At 35.8% G+C, this 16,059-nt stretch overlaps 1 pseudogene; it reads left to right on the top strand.

Moving 5' to 3' along the window:
- Positions 1–969: 969 nt before the first annotated feature.
- LOC129891361 (uncharacterized) lies at positions 970–15,855 on the top strand (annotated as a pseudogene).
- Positions 15,856–16,059: the final 204 nt, after the last annotated feature.

The raw sequence follows: 16,059 nt of genomic DNA, 5'->3' as shown, positions 1-16,059 counted from the left end.
TTAGCGATGAAAAGTTGCCTCTTAAAGGTGTGATGCATAACAAAGCTCTTCATATCACTATTAAGTGTCGAGAAAAGATCATGAATCGGGTATTAATCGATGATGGATTGGGTCTTAACATTTGTCCTTTGTCTACCCTCAAATAATTGAACTTTGATTTGGGAAAAGTCCGACAGAACCAAGTTAAGGTTAGAGCTTTTGATGGGGGTCAAAGAGACACATTAGGAGTTGTGAACTTGGGTATTCAGGTAGGTCCTGTTTATTTTGTTGTAGAGTGCCAGGTGATGGACATCACCACCAACTACAACCTATTATTAGGAAGACCATGGATCCATATGGCTAGAGCCGTGCCCTCTACTCTCCATCAGATGATAAAGTTCATAAAGAATGACCGTGAGATGGTCGTTTATGGTGAAGAAAGTCATGCAAATGGTTGCGCACATATTATTGATCATATTATTGATGATATTACTAGAAGTACCGACTTCTATACAATAGAGCTGGTAAATGCCACTGGCAATGACTTGACCCCACAACCGCCTATGCCTTCTGTTTATAAGATGATAGCCACTGTCATGCTCCAAAGTGGTTTTGAGCCAGGTTTTGGATTGGGGAAGTACTTCCAAGGAATCGTCTTAGATTCCCGATAAAGGATTAAAGTATAGTTTGGGGTATGTCCCTATAGAAGACGATGAGACAGATGTGACAAACAGGAAGATTGATTGGGTACTGGCTATGACAATACCTTACTTGTATATGTCATTTCCAGTGCAAGAATATGTCAATGATGACGATCTTGGGGAAGGAATCTGGGATCTTTTGGAAGAAATTGACGCAATCTTAGAGGAAGAAACGGGGACATCGAGCATCTGTCATACTGAGCCGGAGGAGCAACTATCTAATTAGACATCCGCACCACTCTTAGTCCCTCACTCATTTTGTAAAAATAACTTAAAACCTGCCAATATCATGTCATGTCACAAGACAAATGAACAAAATAAGATAGAATGTGATGAGTTCGAGGATTATGATGAAGAGGCTACAATACTTGAACACCTCGCTGAGGGATTGAAACTATTTGAGGAGCAATACAAGCCAAATCAAGAGGAAACTGAGGCTGTGAATCTGGGAGATGACGAGTGTATCAAGGAAACCAGAATCAGTGTCCATCTAACAAAAGCTGAAAGAAAGAAACTTATCAGTTTGCTTAAAGAGTACATCGACATATTTGCTTGGTCTTATGATAACGTGTCAGGTTTGAGTATGGATATCGTATCTCATAAATTACCGATCAATCCGGATTACAGTCCAATAAAACAAAAGACTCGAAAATTCAAACCAGATTTGAGTTTGAGAATCAAAGAAGAGGTTACCAAGCAAATTCAATCTAGAGTGGTGGAAGTGACACGGTATCCGACTTGGTTAGCCAATATTGTTCCAGTTCCTAAGAAGGATGGCAACATCAGAATCTGTGTTGATTATAGAGATCTGAACAAAGCTAGCCCTAAAGATAACTTTCCATTACCGAATATCCACATCTTCATTGATAATTGTGCCAAGCATGAGATGCAGCCATTTGTGGATTGCTACACAGGTTATCACCAGATTCTAATGGATGAAAAAGATGCAGAAAAGACAGCTTTCATCACACCGTGGGGTGTATATCATTATAGGGTAATGCCGTTTGGTCTCAAGAATGTTGGGGCCACTTATATGAGAGCCATGATAACCATTTTTCATGATATGATTCACAAGGAAATTGAAGTATATGTGGATGATGTCATTATCAAATCCCGTGAGAGTGTGGATCATTTGACTCACTTGAAAAAGTTCTTTGATCGCCTACGCAAATACAACTTGAAATTAAATCCTGCTAAATGTGTTTTTGGGGTACCAGCTGGCAAGTTATTGGGGTTTATAGTCAGTAGAAGGGGTATCGAGCTTGATCCCGCTAAAATCAAGGCGATTCAAGAATTACCTCCACCAAAGACTAAGAAGGAAGTGATGAGTTTCTTAGGAAGATTGAACTACATCAGTCGATTCATAGCTCAGTCCACATTGATTTGTGAGCCTATCTTTAAGCTACTGAAAAAATATGAATTGACAAAATGGACCGAAGAATGTCAGACAGCTTTTGATGCTATCAAAAGTTACTTGTCTAATCCGCCGGTGCTAGTTCCTCCGAGGGAAGAAGTTCCATTATTGCTATATCTGTCTGTCTCGGATAATGCATTTGGATGCGTGCTAGGTCAGCATGATGAGACGTGGAAGAAGGAACGATCAATCTACTACTTAAGCAAGAAGTTTACTCCATACGAGGCTCGTTACACTCTTTTGGAGAAAACTTGTTGTGCTTTAACCTGGATTGCTCAAAAGTTGAGACATTACTTGTCTTTGTATCTCATTTCCAAGATGGATCCATTAAAGTATATTTTTTAGAAAGCGATGCCCACTGGGAAGTTGGCAAAATGGCAAATGTTGTTGAGTGAGATTGATATTGTATATGTGACCCAAAAGGCGATAAAAGCACAAGCCTTAGCTGATCATCTCACAGAAAATCCAGTAGATGAAGAGTATGAACCGCTTAGAACTTATTTTCCCGATGAAGAGGTATTATTTGTAGGAGAAGATATCACCGAGGCATACCCTGGGTTGAGGGTATTTTTTGATGGGGCGGTGAATCATGAAGGAAGTGGAATTGGAGCAGTCCTAATATCAGAATTTGGCCAACATTATCCTATGGCGGCCAAACTCTGATTTCATTGCACGAATAACATGGCTGAGTATGAAGCATGCATCATGGGTCTGAAGATGGCAATCGATAAAGATATTCAAGAGTTGCTGGTAATCGGAGATTCAGATTTACTGATTCATCAGGTTCAGGAGGAATGGGCCATGAAGAATTCGAAGATTGCACCGTACATGAAATTAGTGCAAAGGTTGTGTAAAAGGTTTCGCAAGATCGAGTTTAGGCATACCCCAAGGTTGCAGAATAAATTTGCTGACGCTCTTGCTACTATCTCCTCGATGATCAAACATCCAGATACAAGTTACATTGACCCTATGGAGATATATTTAAAAGAATAACCCGTTCACTGTTCGCATGTTGAAGCAGAACCAGATGGGAGACCTTGGTATTTTGATATAAAAGAGTATCTAGAGACCGGGACTTATCCAGATGATGCGACTTTCAATCAAAAGAAAGCAATACGTCGAATGGCTAACAATTTCTATCCAAGTGGAGAAACCCTTTATAGGAGAACTCCAGATATGGGATTTCTCAGATGTGTCGATGCCATGGAAGCTATAAAGCTTCTCGAACAGATTCATGCGGGAGTGTGTGGAACTCATATGAATGGGCTTACCTTGGCGAAAAAGATCCTTCGATCTGGCTATTTTTGGATGACTATGGAGCATGATTGTTATAAGTATGTGCAAAAATATCATCAATGTCAAGTGCACGGTGATTTGATTCGAGTACCTCCTTACCAACTCAATGCTGTGAGTTCTCCTTGGCCATTTGTGGCTTGGGGCATGGATGTCATTGGTCCAATAGAGCCAGCTGCCTCTAATGGACATAGGTTCATTTTAGTCTCCATTGATTACTTCACCAAGTGGGTGGAAGCAGCCTCGTACAAATCAGTTACGAAGAAGGTAGTAGCAGACTTCATCCGTAACAATTTGATATGTAGATTCGGAATACCGGATTCCATCATTATCGATAATGGAGCAAATCTTAATAGTCATTTGATGAAAGAGATATGTGAGCAATTCAAGATTAATCATCGAAACTCAACCGCATATCGTCCTCAAATGAATGGAGCCGTAGAAGCGGCCAATAAGAACATCAAAAAGATTCTGAGGAAAATGATTGACAATTACAGAGGTTGGCATGAGATGTTGCCATATGCTTTGTTAGGATACCGAACGACTGTCAGAACATCAATTGGAGCAACCCCATACTTGCTAGTGTATGGGACGGAGGCTGTAATCCCCGCCGAAGTGGAAATACCGTCATTGAGAATTATTCAAGAAGCTGAATTGAGCAACGTCGATTGGGTTCGTAATCGAATTGAACATTTGCATTTAATTGATGAAAAGAGAATGACTGCCGTTTGCTATGGTCAACTATACCAATAAAGAATGACTCGTGCTTTTAACTTGCGAGTGAGACTAAGAACATTTGAAGTTGGTCAGTTGGTTCTCAAACGTGTTTTTCCACATCAAGATGAGTATAAAGGAAAGTTCGCGCCAAATTGGCAAGGACCTTACATGGTTCGCAAAGTGCTATCTGGAGGTGCCTTAATATTGTCCGAAATGGATGGCCAAGAGTGGCCCAAACCAATCAACTCAGATGCCGTCAAGAGATACTACGTTTGAAGGTTCAAAGTTTTTGTAATTATATCATGTGCTTGTAATCGTTTCTATGCTCGTTTGTTTTAAATTAACCCTCCTATCTTACAACGAACTACGTCTGACCTGAATTCTCAAGAATGAGATACGTAGGCGGCCTATGTCGACTTCGGTCACCCTTTTACCTACTTTCAATATCCCCTTTTATTGTTTGAACTACGTCTGACCTGAATTCTCAAGAATGAGATACGTAGGCGGCCTATGTCGGCCTCGGTCATTTTTGTATCAAAATCTCCTATTTCTCATTTATCTCCCGAAGGGGAACTACGTTTGACCTGATTCCTGTCTCAACGGGATACGTAGGTGCCACAACAGTTCGGTCATATCTCCCGTAAGTTCTCTATTTATGATAGAAACTGGGACAGAAATTTTGAGAGGGACTCAAAATTTCAAAGAAGATCTGTTCACAAGAGAAAACAAGACTGAGGTGCATCAGAAAAGTAACTGGGACAGAATTTTTTTTAGGACCTCAAAAATTCTGCAAATCTCTTATTGGTAGTATGATATTTACCAAGACATCTAACTGGGATAGAAATTTTTGAGGATGACCTCAAAATTTTTATCTAATATCATCAGAAGGTTTTATTTAACTTCAAAGTTCAAGGTTGGCCTCGAATGATCCCTGACATTGTTGGAGGGTCAATGTCAACCTCAATAATCTCCAGCACCATCAGAGTTCAAAGTCAATTACAAAACTTTCTAGTTATGTCAGAACTTTGCAGCTTCAACCTTCAAAAATCCTCAATTTTTTGAACAAGCTAGCAAACATGCTCAAGGTTTCGAATCAAAGATGTTCATTTGAGCTATGCATGACATGACATCTGGCAGTAACCCTTCTCAAATTGCTTTTCAAAAATTCATCTTTCTTAAAGCTTTTAATACATCAAATATTTTTTACATAGAAATATTTTATCTTATATCTACCGAGAAGTGGAGAATCAGAGCAAACGATCGAAGATAACAAGTCAAGGAGAAAACAAATGGAGAATTCAACACAGATCAATTCATTCAAAACTAACATTTTTTCTGTGGATGCAGATTTATAAAGGATCACCATATCCCTCCGTTCAGCAAGTTCAAAGATGTTAAAAGAACAAAGAATTGTCAAAACGATAATTTTTGTCATCAGGATTCATCAAACGAAGAGGAGACGTTCAAAATATGAACAACAATGCCTCGTTCAAATCTCCAGCAAACCATGAGCCACAATGAATATAAAGTGTTCAAAAATGAGCATGATATTCACACACTAATGTCAAAGTGATCAGGCACTTTGTACATATTTTCAAGAATTTTTCCTTAAAATTTTTTTACCCAGTCGTTAGTTAAGATGACCATGTGTCTATTACTTATTTTCTTTTGAGTACAGGAAAACACGAATGAGCTACTTTCAAGGCATGCAAGCGTTTATGATGACGTCAATAGTATTCTCTAGTGCCAAAGACGTTTAATGGGCATGCATAAGCGGCATCAAAAAATCAAAGAAGCATCGCTATCTTGTCAGTAGGACATCATCATGATTACACATTCTAATTGCCAAGAGGACTATTCATATTTATTATTCGCCAAGAGGGCCATTCGTATTATTTTATTCATATTATATTACCGGAGGTGGTAATATCATTTGTCAAGAGGGCCATTCGTATTATTTTATTCATATTATATTACCGGAGGTGGTAATATCATTTGCCAAGAGGGCCATTCATATTTATTATTCGCCAAGAGGGTCATTCGTATTATTTTATTCATATTATATTACCGGAGGGGGTAATATCATTTGCCAAGAGGGTCATTCATATTTATTATTCATATTATATTACCGGAGGTGGTAATATCATTTGCCAAGAGGGCCATTCATATTTATTATTCGCCAAGAGGGCCATTCGTATTATTTTATTCATATTATATTACCGGAGGTGGTAATATCATTTGCCAAGAGGGCCATTCATATTATTTTATTCATATTATATTACCGGAGGTGATAATATCATTGCCAATAGGGCCATCATTTTCATATCATTGCCAAGCGGGCCATCATTTTCATATTATTGCCAAGAGGTCCATAATTTATCATATCATTGCCGAAAGGGCCATCATTTATCATTGCCAAGAGGGCCATCATTTTCATATCATTGCCAAGAGGGCCATAATTTATCATATCATTGTCGAGAGGGCCATCATTTATCATTGCCAAGAGGGCCATCATTTTCATATCATTGCCAAGAGGGCCATCATTTTCATATCATTGCCAAGAGGGCCATCATTTTCATATCATTGCCGAGAGGGCCATCATTTATCATCGTCAAGAGGGCCACAATTTTCATATCATTGCCAAGAGGGCCATAATTTATCATATCATTGCCGAGAGGGCCATCATTTATCATTGCCATGAGGGACATCATTTTCATATCATTGCCAATAGGGCCATCATTTTCATATCATTGCCAAGAGGGACATCATTTTCATATTATTGCCGAGAGGGCCATCATTTATCATCGTCAAGAGGGCCACCATTTTCATATCATTGCCAAGAGGGCCATCATTTATAATATCATTGCCGAGAGGGCCATCATTTTCATATCATTGCCAAGAGGGCCATCATTTTCATATCATTGCCGAGAGGGCCATCATTTATCATCCCTAAGAGGGCCACCATTTTCATATCATTGCCAAGAGGGCCATCATTTTCATATCATTGCTAAGAGGGCCATCATTTATAATATCATTGCCGAGAGGGCCATCATTTATCATTGCCAAGAAGGCCATCATTTTCATATCATTGCCAAAAGGGCCATCATTTTCATATCATTGCCGAGAGGGCCATCATTTATTATCGCCAAGAGAGCCACCATTTTCATATCATTGCCAAGAGGGTCATCATTTACCATATCATTGCCGAGAGGCCATCATCATATCATCTCATTATATATTACATCAAAATTGAAACTATTTGTAATCGAGAAATATATTATAAATCACATCAACTTAGGAAATACATTTTATTTTGCTCTACATCAAAACCGGAGGAAGTTGACATTCGTACACAGTAACGACGCTACCCCTTTTCCTTTGAGTTACATTTTTTTCTACTAATGAGTTTTATCTTAGTCTTTGGCGAGATCATCCAAGAGGATAGATTCTCAGTTAAACCACAAGTGCGGATGACGTCAAAAGGAATACAGCACAACGTAGAACTTTTCTTAGTAGCAAATTGGAACACGAGTTGAATAATAACTTCCACTATACCACACTACTATAAGAAGGCATGTGGTATCCCTTTAAGTTTGTTAGTCTCAATTTCGCTCCGAAAAACTTCAACTTGTCACCGGAAGCAATTTCTCAATCTGAGTGACGATACACCAAGAGATTTGGAAATTATGTCCGTGTAAGTTCTTAATTATGGGTGTGAAGCTAGCCACATTCATGGTTAAGAGTTTTCAAGCCTACTTTTCATACTCGATTCATGTGTCACTCCTCCTAACCAAAGGTTATCTGAGCATAAGAGATCTCCTTTTCAACCGATTGAGTTGAACTACAAGCAGTTTGATTCCTAAGTTTAAGGATATATAGGCGAGCTTAATATTGAAAACTCGACTATACGCCAACAAACTTCCTCATCTCATCCTCAAGAATTTTTGTTTCTCCATAATTCGACACTAGGATAACTTTGGTATTCTTTCAAAAAATCGTGCTCCAAATCAAGCGTATTGAACTACAAGTTGTTATACCCCATTTTAACTCGAGGTCAAACGGTGTACAATATATTGATGATTCATATCTCTGGATCACTAAAGTTGTAATATTTTTATATTTTGTTTGGATTCATACTTTGATATTGTTTGCTTGTGAGATCTGAAATATTATTACACTGATAAAAGTTTGATTTTTTACGTGGTTGAATAATTTCATTGCAATTATTATTGGTGGGTGCCTCTGATAAAACTTTTTGACTTTTGAAGCATACTTTTGAAAAAATTTGAAATTGGATCTTGAAAATCAGATTTGTTTTGAAAATTTGGCATCTCATTTAAGTCTCATGGACTTTTGGGGAAAAAGGTTAAAATAAGAAATCTTGACAGTTGCCTAGGTTGATTTTACGGTCTTTGATTACCCATTGATTTATTTATATAAAGGGAAAGACAAAAACAAAAAAACAAAAAAAAGGAGAGAGAAAGACAAGAACACAAAACAAAAACACAAAGAGTAGAGAAAGGAAAAGAACAAAAAATATATTTTACTTTATATCTCTTACACACCTAAAACGAAAAGAAAAGACAATAAGAAAAATTTCTTACATACTTTATTATTATTTTGTTTGTTTCTCAACATCACAAGTTAGATTCTATTTGCCTTTCTTCCTAACTAAGGTATCCAGGGTTTAGATTTCAAAGTTCAAGACATGAAGAGTTCATTTGGAACAGGATTCAAATAGTTCTAGTTTCTTGTTTTATTATTTCTATTTGAAAATTATTCTCTCTTAATTATTTTGGCATGTAATAATAAATTTTGTATATAATAAAAAGGGGAAGATATATGGGAGGGGATATACTTGCTACTTGCTTTATTTATTTATTTTTTAGTTTATCATAAATTTATGTGTGTTTTAGATACTGTGATCTAGTTATAATATTCATATCCCATGCTTAGGTCCATTTATTCACGATACGAAAATTTCATTTTTTACAAGAGGTTTGCTTTAATAAAAAATAATAAAATAAAAATGATCTAAGAATAGTTTGTTAAATATTGTTTATCATCATATATGTTTTAAAAAATAATTTATCTATTTTATATGTCTTATATTTGTTTATGACAAATCTCATTAAATAATTACTTTGATGATATTTCTACTTTATACCTGTATTTTAAGTTTAAAACCATGAATATAGTTTCAAATAATAGCTTTATAATATTAACTATTTAGACATTATATATGTAGGATCTACTAAATAATTTTAAATGTGATGATAATCATATTTAGATTTAAATGCCATTTTGTGTAACATCATGTTCATAGGATTTACAATTTTAATTATATCCTGTTTAAATATATTTTAATTAATATTTTTAACATGCTAGTCATTTGGAAATCATATAGCAAATCATGTCTATAGGACTCAATGAATATTTAAGTATTTATAATATTATAGGCCTTACGGAATATTTTTTAAGCTCATTATATGAATGTAATAAATATTTGCAAAATGTTATTAGGTAGTTTCAATATGAAATAATTCCTAGCTTGAAAGATTTTCCTTTGATATTTTATTTAGAGATCACACCAATAGAATTTTAATAATTATTTATCATATTATTTTTACATCGAAACTATGCCAAGAACCTTAATAAATATTTTACCATGATATTATGTATTGAAACCATGTTTATAAGATTCTAATAAATATTTATTATATTATTCCATTTTTGAAACCATGTCTACGTTTTAATGAATTTTCATCTCATTTAAAAATCATATCTATAGTATTTTAATAAATCTTCAGCATGTTATTAACTAAAACTCATGTTAGTAGGATTTTATAAATGTTATTAGTTAATAATTAAAAATTATCAAGAATGTCTTTATTTTATCATGTTTGAATTTTTCATTAAATCTCGTACATCTGATTGTATGCACACACATATAATTATTATAATTTTCACTATTTATTTGTGTTTTTAAGCATGCTAAATAATTAATTTAGAGGCTTACTTAAGATTTTATCTGCTAACTGCTCGTCCCATCTGTTTTGTTTGGCGATGTGTCTAATTAGGATGACTATATTTTCTTTAGTCTAAAACTCACCCTAATAGTACGTTCAATGCCTTTTGGATATTAAGTTGGGACGTTAGACACCTTTTAGGACGTTAATTTTATTATTTCTTTTAGATCGCTCTAGGATTATAATAACAAATGAACATAGGAGGGGTAGGGGTAGTTAGGCCCTTCGGAAATGATGGAAGTCGACCCGAGCAGAAAAATGACAAAATACTATATTTTTGTCTCCCGATTAATAAGCCAGCGTTGATCCGAAGAATATGAGTACATAAATATTTTTACCCTATTTTTAAATATTTCTGTTTGTATATATTTGGGGTAGTTTAAATATTATTTTGTTTGTCTTTTACCATTATTTAATTAGTTGGTGATATTTATTTATCATGTACTAATGCTACCATTAATTGTTTAATTTAACTTAATTAAATCCCCTAAAGAGAAACCATTTTGTTTCATTGATTTACTAAAATTATCTCTCCTTTATTTAATCATTTTTCGTACAAAATCTATTTTTATTCTAAATATTTTAAAATTTTATATTTTTCAAATTGCTTAATGCTCCAATTATTGTTAAAATACATTCTTCCAAAGTTAGTCAAATAAATTTTAAATCGTCGGACAACCGCATGTTAACGGCTATTTTAAGTGCTAAAACCTTCTAAAAATAGTAATATGAACCTCGTACCTTTTTCTCTAAATTTTTAAGACTTAAATCTGTTAGAGTTTTTTAAATTAAGTTTTCTTAATTTCTTTAAAAAATTAAGTGGCGACTCTTCTTTTACTAAAATTGATTCTTTCTCTAAAAGATGAAATCGATTTTAAACTCGTCTTTTTCCGACATAACAGAAATGGCAACTCTGTTGGGGAATAATTAGGTTCTACCCATTAGATTTGATTGTTTATTTGACTAACTATTTGAATTTGTAATAATTAGTAATTCCTGTTTTCCTTAATTGCACCCTACGTGTTTAGTTTTTATATTAAATTGTCATTTGCATTTCATGGCATCTTTCTATTAAACATATAGTATATTAAAGAATGGTTTTGCGGAACCGCAGCCGGACTTTTTATACTTAACCCTTTTCGGAATGACCGATAATTTATTGATACGCCATGCGTCCAATGGTTGTCGTAAGTTCCAGTCTAAGTTGTCCGCTTGGGTTACCAGTCTTGCAAAAGCCACTCTTAGTCAAACTAGCATAGAGCGAAACCAAAACCCTGATTTAGCGCATTGACCTAGGAAGACCCAATACCCAAGGCGTATTGGGCCCATTAGAAGCCCACCTTGTGCCTATTTGGCATATTGGTCAATAAAAGGCAATCATGCCTATGTGTTTAATTGAAGGATGAATATGTCATTTTAAGCAAATCAATTATCTAATAGGGGTGGGGTAATTTATTTTCTTTTGTAGGATGGACCCGATAGGCGAACCCTTGAGAATCCGGATGGTGACTATACCTCATCCTTACCTCCGAATGTGGTGGAAATTCATGAACAACGAAGATAAGAAAAAGGTTCGAAGTCACATAGGCCACATCCCGTCAATTATGGAAATGGAAGCTTGGCCTCATTTAGTTGGAACAATGGTGAAATTCTGGGATAGTGATAACATGGTGTTTAGATTCGGGGAAGTAGAAATGACCCCAACTATCGAGGAAATCCTTGCTAGCTACGAAAGTATAGGCATGTGTAACAAACGAAAACATAAGCCTGACAATGACCTCCTTATTCCTAAAATATGAGATTTTGACAAGATAAAAGAAAAACTTTCACTTGTCAAAGCTAAATGGATGGATAGGCTTTCCGGACCAAACATCCCACTCCAAAAACTTTACACTCGATTTGGACGAGCGAGGGCTTTCGAAAAGTATCAAGATGAATTTGTCTCAGAGGAAAAATGGAAGGAAACACGTCCCCTTGCGTTTGCAATATGCCTACTTGGGACAATGGTGTCTCCCCAAGGACCAAACTATATTATCCATCCAAGTGTAGTAATGGTCACTCATGCCATCTTCAATGGGGTAAACTACGGGTCCTCAACCAAGTACTACACTTTGGCGCCCATGATTCTTGCAGACATTTATCGAGCGTTGGATAAGTTTAAAGATGGTGGACGATTCTTTTAGGGATGTAATCTGATACTTCAATGGTGGATGATGTGACATTTACTCAAAGCTGATGCTCCGGAACATCCAGATCCTTTGAGACGATCAGATGAACTTGAAGGTCACGGTTGGTGGTTATATTGCAATCATTTTCATAGAACTGGAGGTCAAAAATTCTGGTATCCAAGGCTTCAGGGATTAAGAGAAGAAAATGTGCAATGGTCAATCAAGAGTATGGTGCTGCCAGAGAAAATAACGATTCGAGGGGAAAAGGTCCCTTACTTAATATTAACCGGATTAAGAGGAACCCGACCATATTCCCCCGCTCGAGTCCTTAGACAACTAGGAGGAAAACAAGAACTTCCACAAACCACGAGTATGAGAAAGTTTGCAACAGACCACGAAAATGGCCAAGTCTCTTTCGATGAACAGATACTTAGAACATGGAAAACTCGAAGGGTGTTGGGTGAGTCATTCCCGAATAGATTTCAACCTGAGTGTTCTGCGGAGTACAGGGAATGGACAAAGAATAACCTCATCAAAACCATCGAATCAGGACCGAATGTCCCCTATCACGTTTGACTCTATCAGCTCCAAGAGAAGTATGAGAAAAATGAATTAGATCATGTAACAACCCCTAAAATATTGTATGTCGGTATTTCAATTCTCGACGAAAATAATACAGCCTCTGTATTTTGGGCATAACTTTTCATAGGTTGGTCCAAATTAGGTGATTCAAATTTCTGGATAATCAAAACATCCTTACCTACAACTTTCATGAAAAAACATAACTACAAATTCGGAGTATAAGTAGGTCAAATAAATTAATCTTTGCAAGATATAGTGCTATGACGGAATTGAGTGTTGATAGAAGAAAATTCATATCTCACTGTAGGTTGCTCCAAATTGGTTGATTCTTGAATGATATGAAACTAGACTTCCATATCTACAATTCTTATGAAGACACCAAATCCTAATAAGGAATTTATCTTATTCAAACGCAGCTTCGAAAACGAGTATTCTGTTAAAAAGAACTCATCTTACCTACCATGGAAACATCTAGATTCATTTGACATCATGCATGAAATAAATTGTCCTCCATTTAACATCATCCATGAAATCAATATATTCCATTAAATTTTCAGATTTTTCTTTATAATTATTTTATTTATTGTTAGGTCCCTCTTTCCCACCTATAAATACCCACCTTATTTCCTCATTTTATTCATCAAGCTTTCTTAAGCATTTCTTCTCTCTATATACTTCTTCTCAAATATAGTTTTAGTTTTAGTAGTATAAAAATACTACTCCGGTGATTCTTATACTCCGGGTAGTACACAAAACGCTCCGGCGAGAAGAAAAGGCTAGGGGTCCAAAAGTGTTCCAATTCGGAGTAAACCTTCGGATTTAAGGTATGTAATGTTTTCATAGCATTGGATTGAGTTCGTCCATGCGCCCAATATTTAAATTCATTATAATTGAGTTATAGTTTAGTTTTATCCAAATCTTGAATTCTAAATGAAATAATTCTTCTTCTATTGAGTTTGATATATTATGCATTAATATTATTATTATTCTTATCTCTCATATTATTGGAATTATTGTTCATGGCTACTTTCCCATGAATCCTAATTGATTTAATGTTCATGAATATTTTTACACATGTTTTGAATAAAGATGTTGGCTTTTTATTATTTTTATTGATAAAAAGAGAGTTATATGAATTAATACTATATATGTATTTTATTGAGTTTTGAAAGAGCAAAAGAGTTGAATTTGAATGAATTTGAGAAAATGATATTTTGAGCAAGATGTTTTGATGAGATGTAAATGATGTTTTTGGAAGTATAATGATTGATGAACATGAAATGAGATGAGTTTGATGATTTAAATTAAAGTCCAATGAGACTAGATGATGAGTTTAATATGAGCACATATTTTGGGAGTAGTATTGAGCACCGAGTTGGGTAAGAGTTTAATTGACTCAAACCCCAGAACTACGTAGCCAGCGTAGGATGGAGGCTATGCCTCTTAAGTCCCAAAAAGAGGACTTTGATGAATGGATCCAAGATGGTGATGTCCTTTACCCTGGCAAGGTATTGGATGGATGTGGCAACGACATCGCTTCGTTGTATCATTGCTAGCTCATAAGTGATGGTTGTCGGTTAGAGAAACTCCCAACTGAGTAAGCATTGCTTATTACTATTATTTTTATTATTATATTTTAAACTTGCATTACATATTCATGTTGAGATGATGTTGAGTTCTGAGCTGAGTTTTCTTGAGAGGAGTTTCTTGATATCTGTCCTTACCTTCCTGCCATTTTACATACTCGTACATTCCACGTACTGACGTCATTCGACCTGCATTATTTTATGATGCAGATACAGGTGTTAGAGATCCTCAACAGGCGCATCGTTGAAGATCATTTCTTTTCAGCTATTTGGTGAGTCCTTCTTATATTCGAAGGAACTCCTTATCCTTTTATTATTGTTGAGTGTGATGTTTCTTTTGAGGTAGCCATGGATATGTCATTGGCACCATCTAAGAGTATTAGAGGCTTCATAGACAGAGTCTGATGATGTAATCGGAGTAGTTCTCCTTAGAAACTACTTCTTATAAGAATTATCTATTTTTCCTTTGATTATGACAAGCCCACATTAGTATTCTTAAGTCTTCCGCTGATGAATAAATAAGAAATGAGACCAAGTGGTTCTCTCGGAAGCCAGAAATGGTTTCTGAGTGCCGGCCACGCCTAGGGTACCCTCTCGGGGCGTGACAGATCATCAACGCCGACAGTCAGATGACACAAAAGTCATAGCCCAACTAAAACAAGAGTTACAAAGAGCAAGACAATGCATGTCTGAGTTAGATGATGGCATGGAGCAACAGATCCAGTCCATAGAAAGGTTCAGGCATCAAGAAGGGGATCAACTAGGTAGCGATCATCTATGGGCAAACAGATATGCCATATGGGAAGAGGTCAGCATATCCAAGAAAAACAAATTCAGTGAAGGATCAGAAGAAGTGTAAAGTTCATTATCATCCCCTGCGTGGGATTACTTCTATTTGTAATTTGTTTTGTTGTTTCCATTCTGAACTTCTATACCTGTTTTGGGATACGTTAAACATGTTGAATATTTTTTACTTTGGGGATAATGAATTGGCTTAAGAAAACATATACATCCTTCAAATCGCTAGACTTACCCTTGGCACAAAAGGGTCACACATCTGTTTAGGAAGCGCAATAACTATTTATGTGTCTTAGGTGTTTATCTGCTTCATTATATGTGATATTTTGCATTACATGCTATGAACAAAGACTAACATATTTGTTTTTGATTTGTTTTTCTTTAGCAAGGTATTTAAAATTGATCTGTGTTGATAAACTGGCCGAGCACCCTTATTTCACGAGATCAAAGGCTTCTAAAGATTCCTTCCCCGATCAAAATCTGTTAGTAGAGAAAAGGAAAATGACTGGGAATAATGACAATGCTGGTTCAACAGAGATTGTTGTGACAGACCCTGTCGTCGCTGAACAAAATGAGTTGATTGCATAGTTGGTGCAACAAATCGCCGAGATGAGAGTTGAGATACAAAAAAATCGAGAATTATCAAATTTGGCTATCACCGCCAACACGCCGGTTCCAGGCGAAGGAAGGCCTCCATTTCACTTCCCTTCTCCAAATTTAAGTACGGAACACGTTCAAAACCCATCCTTAAAAGCCGCTCGAAATACCTTCATTGTTGACCTCATTGCCTCA

This window comes from Solanum dulcamara, chromosome 1 (genome assembly GCF_947179165.1).
Source record: "Solanum dulcamara chromosome 1, daSolDulc1.2, whole genome shotgun sequence".
In the NCBI taxonomy this organism is placed as follows: domain Eukaryota; kingdom Viridiplantae; phylum Streptophyta; class Magnoliopsida; order Solanales; family Solanaceae; genus Solanum; species Solanum dulcamara.
This window is presented reverse-complemented; position numbering and strand designations above follow the sequence as displayed.